Here is a 7015-nt window from a genome sequence, read left to right as displayed (position 1 = left end):
GATGTATCTACATGGATGGAACAAACCATTTAAAACTGGCAGGGGTGCTTTCAATGATCAACTTTTATTTATTCATTTAAAACCTTTATCCAGAAATGAAAAAAAAGTTTGCTATAACTGTCTCCACTGTCTCCAGTGCTCATTCCTCCAGAGTTATGTCTCACTAATACAGGAGGTATGAAAAAAAAACGAAAAAAAAGAAAACAAATGCAGCCACTACATCCAAGGATTGGTAAACTGCAATATATTACATTTTTGGTTTTGAATTTAATACTGCTTTAAATATAGTTAATCTACTCTGTGAGGTAACATCATAATGTGGTGATAGGACCAAACCTGAAAGGTAAGGTTGACTCTAAGTTTGGACTCCAGGCAGATATAGAAACAATAATTATTGTAATTACACACACATTAAAAAATTATTAATAAATCATAAATATTGTGCTATGATGCAATGGAAGGGCAATTTATCAGATTAACTTTGCTAGCTAGAGATGTAATGTTTCTCTAAAAAACCAGGAACATAACAATCTGACAATGATGATATAAAATAAGACTAAAAGCTGGCCATACACCAATAGAATTCAGTTTGAAAATATTCCTTTTGGAAATGTTTGTTTGATTTTCTAATTGTTAGTGAGGTCAAATTGACGATCATTTTCAACTGTAGTGATGAGAACATTAAAAGGAGCAGATTTTTTTTTTTGCCATTGGTGTCGTCCCATTGTGGAGATTTCCCATAGCCAACAGGAAGTGAGAGGACATCCCTGAAAATTAGGGGATTCCTTGGGGACCCGCAGGTCACCAGAACTAGTGTCTCCATTGCAAGATTTCCCCTCTACTACTTTTCCGGGGACAACCCAAAATTTGGGATATTCTTTTACTTTCACTTTTAATGATAATGGTAAACATGACAAATAAAGAGGGCGAATCTCCATAACGGGGACACAGACAGCCATAAAAACTGACAGGTGTTCTAATTCCTCTTCATTCTGTCCAAAAGTTAAAAAAAATGTTTTGCCTTTAGTTATACTTCAAGTATCTGGTCTGGATTAAGTTTTAAGGTCTTTTGAATGAAATTAGTTGACTCATTTGAATGATTTTTTAGAATTGTTGTACAAAGTTTTGAAGGAAATTGTACTATTTTTGCATTCAGCACAATAGAAATATAAAACCCTGAATAAACAAAACCACGTTGCTTTTAGGAATGAGAGGAAACTATTTAGGCCTTGTGCACACAGGGTGTTTAGACCCTGTGCGTAACACTCCGGCGTTTAGGTGCGGGCGGAAGGCACAGTGCACCATCCAGCCTTTAAAACTCAATGAGAGTCTGGAAGCTGCTCCAGCTGAATGGGGCTGGATGATGTACCAAGTGGTACTAACACATAGGCCGTATGTGTCCAGAGACAAATGCTCGTAACGCAGACTGCTTGAAATGAAATGATATTGACTAGTTGCTGTGGGCAGCAAGAATTGTTCTTGTTAGCACAGTTTTTCAATATTACCCCCAGTGTCAGCTCATCTCTTTCTGCTTTGTCCCTCCCTGTGTTCAAATTTATTCAGGTGATGGAGGGGTGTGTATCTACTGAGAAATTCTACACTGAACACAATGCCTTATTTACTAACCCCTACATCACTTTTCAAAGTAAATTTTATAGAAGAATACATTAAATATGGATGTGCTAAATACTGTTATCAGGAGCAGTTACAATTGTAACTGGAGACGGAGAAAGTGTAGAAAGTGCAGACAGTGGACTAGGCTAAAGGGTCTCCATGATAAATTCCAGGAATAAGTCTATAATTGGGAAAAGTAAATAAAATATTGTATGCCTTTCGGTTTCCTTCATTCCAATTTGATGTGGATCTTTTTGCCTGAATACATCGTTGATGGACATGTCTCATAATTCTTCAAAAATGCCTTATACATATATTTAAATATAGTTGTAGCAAGGTCCCAGACCTCCTTCGGTCTAATGAGAACCTCCAGGGCCAGAGATAGCTGACATCCTTCTGTATGTAGTGGGTTGTGAGGCATAGTGGGGGCAAAGATGGTGAAAGTCACTGGGTGCCAGACACTTCTTGGATGTAAAAGAGGTTTTATTTCTCTTAACAGTCCTTTTTGTATTTTGGGGGAAAAGTGGGTTAGGGCCAGGGCACCCTTAGATAGTTGCAAATTCAATTAGCAGACTCTGAGACTTCAATAGAAGGACAGCCATGCAGGGAAAGGCCTCCAACAAGAAGCCACATCTGCAAGTGCAGGAATGCTGTCTCCTATGGCAACAGTCTTTAACAATTCCTAACACAAAGCGTAACAGTTCTTTCAGCTTCACTACAACTTCTCCTTGTAGTTCTTCCATACACTGAGTTCCGGGTCTCTCACTAGACCCTCTGATTCACTGCCACTAAATCCCTTAAGCTCCTCCATTCTTCACAGTGGTATCTTCCTCAGGCGTCACCCCCGCTTCTCTGCTGGGTCCTCTAGATACCTCTGAAGCTTCACCCATGCTGGCCTGCTTGGTCCCTAGCTTGACACACAAGGCTGTTCTACAAGCGTCACCTCCACTGGCTGGGTCCCTGGCTTGATTCCCACTGAAGCTTCCCGGTTCTTCACCATCCCTGTCTGATGAGAATGCTGCTCCAATACTTGCTTCAGTTACTCACTTTGGTCCCTGGTAATAAGGCAGATAGTCCCTACTGGCGACAGCTTCCCCTCTACCTCCGACCACGACAGATTCTCCGGCCGGCAGAACCGGCACTTTTGTTTGGACTGCAAGCCGCAATCCCAACCCTGCGTTGCTCTCTTGCTTCCGGTCTGGATAGGCACTCAGACCGCCTAGCAGACAGCTGTGCACGGGATAGGCCCAAACTTTAGTCTAGCAGCCCGGGCAATACAGCCCACGTCCACCCAGACAGCCATCCAGGTGGCACAGAACACAGATCACCTGACTCCACCCGAATATATAGGTTCTCCCAGCAGGCCAGGGAATCCAAGAAAACCCCTGCCCATTGGCTGAGATACCCCATATACCCATAACCTTACCTTGCCTTTCTCATATCTAGTACCGCCAAATACCCGACCACCTAGTGGCAGAAGAGAAAAGTGCACCAAGGCCAAACTTAGGGAGGAATTAATAGATCTCTAGTAATCAACCAGGATAACTACTCCTGGTAAGTAAATTTGTGAGGAGCAACCCTGCCTAAACTCCAGGGTGCTACATCCTCCCCCTGAAAGAGAGTAAACAGCAATGCAAATGCATCCTATCCTATGGTAACATAGTGCAACATATATATATATATATACATACGTAATTGAATGGTTTTCAATTGTCTTCAGCCGAAGACACATAGCAGTGTAAATACACCCTATAGAATTTTACATTATTTACACCTTTAGAAGCAGGTTCCACCCTACGTGGAGAATACCACTTTCTTCCCATTTATCAACAAACTTACATCTATCACATAATGTGAATAAAGTTCACTCAGGTCGGCATCGCTCACGCAACCTGGTGACCACACTAGAGACAGTCCAAGCAAATTATTTAGTCCATTATTCAGATGCATAGTGAGAATTGACCCTTCTATTATAACCTAATCTAAGTGACTAAACACTTGTCCAAAACAGTTTCCAGTCCATCAATTCCCTCTGGGCGGATTATATTTCCCAGCAGTTTCACGTCTTTTCCAGGGACAACTCCGGGACAAAAAGCACAGCTGCATTTCAAGCAACAAGCAGCCAAGCCTTAGTGCATGGACCACACTTTAGGATACAGGTCCCCTTGCAAAGACATCCTCAGTCTGTCCACATGACAGCTGGGGACTTTAGAAGATTTTTTTAAGAGCAACAACCTTCTGAAGATCATAGGTCGCCCTTCAGGATGGATCACCCCAACAACTTTAACAAACTTTAGCCAACAGATGGGCACTCCATGTATCTGCCGGCAGCATTCAGTCCAGCATAGTCCGAGCAGAACAGCTCTCTGGAATGTCCTCCACTAGCAACACTTTAAATGTGTGTATGAAGTGGCTGTCAGCATAGCATCCTTAACATCACACAACACATATTTGTAATCCAAGCTAATAGTAATAGTAGCATCTTTATAGTATTTACCAGTAGCAACCAGGGTCGGGTACCCATTGAGAGGAGAAATGGACAGAAATGCAGAATCTATTGGTTTTTAAAAGAACTGTAACTCCCAAATCTCCCATAACATAATTTCACTATCACTTTAGCTAATTTGTATGCAGATTTAGCAAATCGTATAAAAGATTACACAAAGCTGGGGATTGAGGGAGGGTGCTTGTCTGTCTTAGAGGGGGAGCAGACAGATAGTATCAATGCATAAAATATGTATGATTGCTACATAATTATGATAGGACTTAAAGCATTACTAAACCCAAAACCAAAAATGTTATATATATTGCAGCTTGCCAATCCTCAAATGCAGTGGCTGCATTAATTTATTTAAAGTGGTTTTAAAGGCTCAAGATTTTTTTTACCTTACTTGCATTCTATACAGTAAGGTAAAAAAACTTTCTGGTGCAGCGTCCCCCCCCCCCACCTTAATATTTACCAGAGCCCCATCTCGATCCAGCGATGTGCATGAGAGCATTGCCTCTCCTCGGGTCTGTTCCTCCTCATTGGCTGAGACAGCAGCAGAGCCATTGGCTCCTGCTACTGTTAATCACAGCCAGTGAGCCACGTGTGAATGGACACACAGAGCAGAGTCTCAGGAGCGAGCACGCTTGGGTTCCCCCATAGCAATCTGCTTGCATTGGGCGCACTCGGCAGAAAGGTGGGGACTCGAGAAGAGGAGGATCAGGGCTGCTCTGTGCAAAACCACTGCATAGAGCAGGTAAGTATAACATGTTTGGTATTTAAAAAGGAAAAAAATCTGTCTTTGACTTTAAAGCTTTTTGTCTCTGTCCTCACCTAATGATCTGGCCAGCAACACGCCTCCTGTATTAGAGTGTCCCCACTCTGGATGGAGGAGGAGAGGATGCACAGCAGACAGCAGTATTGTAAATCTGGGGGATGGTGAGTGCTATATGTACTAGCAGACTTAGGTACACTAACAAATTAAAGCCAAATTCCAGCTGTGTTTCAATGCACTGACCTCTTCCAAGTGGCATGAGTGGGTTTATATGAAATCTCTTTCAGAGTTAGTTTCAGTGGTTCTCAGGCCTTCATTTTGTCTCTCGGATATACTTCAAACACCAACAGGTCTTCCAGTCCTTCACAGCAGCCAGACACATCCTTCCTATAAAAGTGTAGGTTCTAGCTCCCGCAGCTATTTTCATGGAGAGAAAGACAGAATCTGTCACTCAAAGTATAAAGTCTACATTCTGCCTTGAAGAGCTGCCCACATGGGAAATTACAGCTCTACCTATGCAGGAAATGAACGGAAATCTCCACAATGGGACAGGGATGGAAAAAAATAAACTGACAGGGGCTGTTGCCATTAATTCTACTTTAAGCACAAATTTCTGCTAAATTTATGGAGAGGACTAAGAGGATATAACCATGCAAGTGGTGCAGCAAAAAATATATAGTACAGTGATGAAGCTATGTGGTCCAGGCATTGAGCAAAGGAAGGATTGGGGGCAGGAACAAATAATTCCATCTGTTTATTTTTCTCATCGGCAATTAACAGAAATAAAATTAAGATTCCTTAATATGCACAACTGACACAAGCAAAGGATTGCAGGAGAGTCCTACTACCTACCTGCCAGGTATAGGTGACCATGTCAGTGTTCCTTGTGTCTGCACCATCCCTAGATTAAAAGCCCTTTGGCAGTTAGGTAAGTGCCATGCAAGTTTCACCCAAATAGTGTAGCTTTCCTTCTACCCTGGGTACACCATGCTATATAATCTAGTCAGCTATACCTCCTACAAAGATTAGCAGTAGCTGATATCTATGGTAAGTCACTAAAATATATAGCAACTCGTCTGCCAAAGGCAAATAAATAATCATACGATTTCCTAATATTTAACTGCAATAGGCATCATTGCAAGCTTGAAAGCCCTCAGGGGTTTCTAGTATATACAGTATATATATTAGACTGTGATCACCCAAAGGTTTGCAGGAAAGTCTTACTACCTACCTACTAAGTGTAGCTGACCATCTCAGTCTCCCTTGCACCTGCACCATCCCTACTACTCAGATTAGAAGCCCAGTGGCAGCTAGGTAATTGTCCTGAAATTTCCACTCAACTGGTGTGGTTTTCCTTTCAGCCTGGGTACTTACAGCCTTCCTGGCTCCCTTCACGTGTCTCCCCTGCACCTCTCCCAACATAGGGTCTCCTCACACAGTGAAGAGCTTCTCCCCCTTCACTCTACCGCCCACACCTGTCAGCTGGCTTTCTCCTCCGGACAGTTTCAGCCTCCCGACATGGCATCTGTTTCTCTGTAGCTGAGAACTCAGGTGAGAGGTCCCCTGTGATGATAGGACAGTTAAAACTAGAAGTGACACCCCCCACAGTTGCTGAATGCCGGCCACCCTTTTCATGCCGCCCCCCTGCAAAGTGCCGCTCTAGGCCTGGGCCTGGGCTTTTCAAAAGTTTACGGACCTAATAGACACCTGTTTTTTAATAATTGATAATATATATATGATTGACTAACAGTTTTTAACATGTTAAAACTTTGGGAGGGCGGCGCCCCTTATTGACAGGCCGCCACTGTTACTGACTAGTATGGTGTATAAATTACAAGAAGGCTGGTTAAAATTACAAATCCTTTAGAACCCTGTTGTTCAGCCTGCGGCCAGGGGTTGCATGTGGCCCTTTGGCACTTATTGTGCAGCTCTTAGAGCCCTGCAGACCGCAGTCTGTGTTTTGGTGCCTACTTAAGCCAGTGAAGGAAAATATTTAGACTGGCTTCCAGTAATTAAATAGTTTGGTGTATTTTTTTTAACATTCTTACTTTTTCTGTGCTGTCCATTCTTTTTTTTCCTATGTCATATTATAATTGATTTTGCTGAGAGAAATATCAAATATGGTACAAGTTATTTTTCTT

The sequence above is a fragment of the Aquarana catesbeiana genome, linkage group LG01 (genome assembly GCF_042186555.1).
Source record: "Aquarana catesbeiana isolate 2022-GZ linkage group LG01, ASM4218655v1, whole genome shotgun sequence".
Taxonomy (NCBI): domain Eukaryota; kingdom Metazoa; phylum Chordata; class Amphibia; order Anura; family Ranidae; genus Aquarana; species Aquarana catesbeiana.
Note: the sequence above shows the minus strand (reverse complement) of the source record.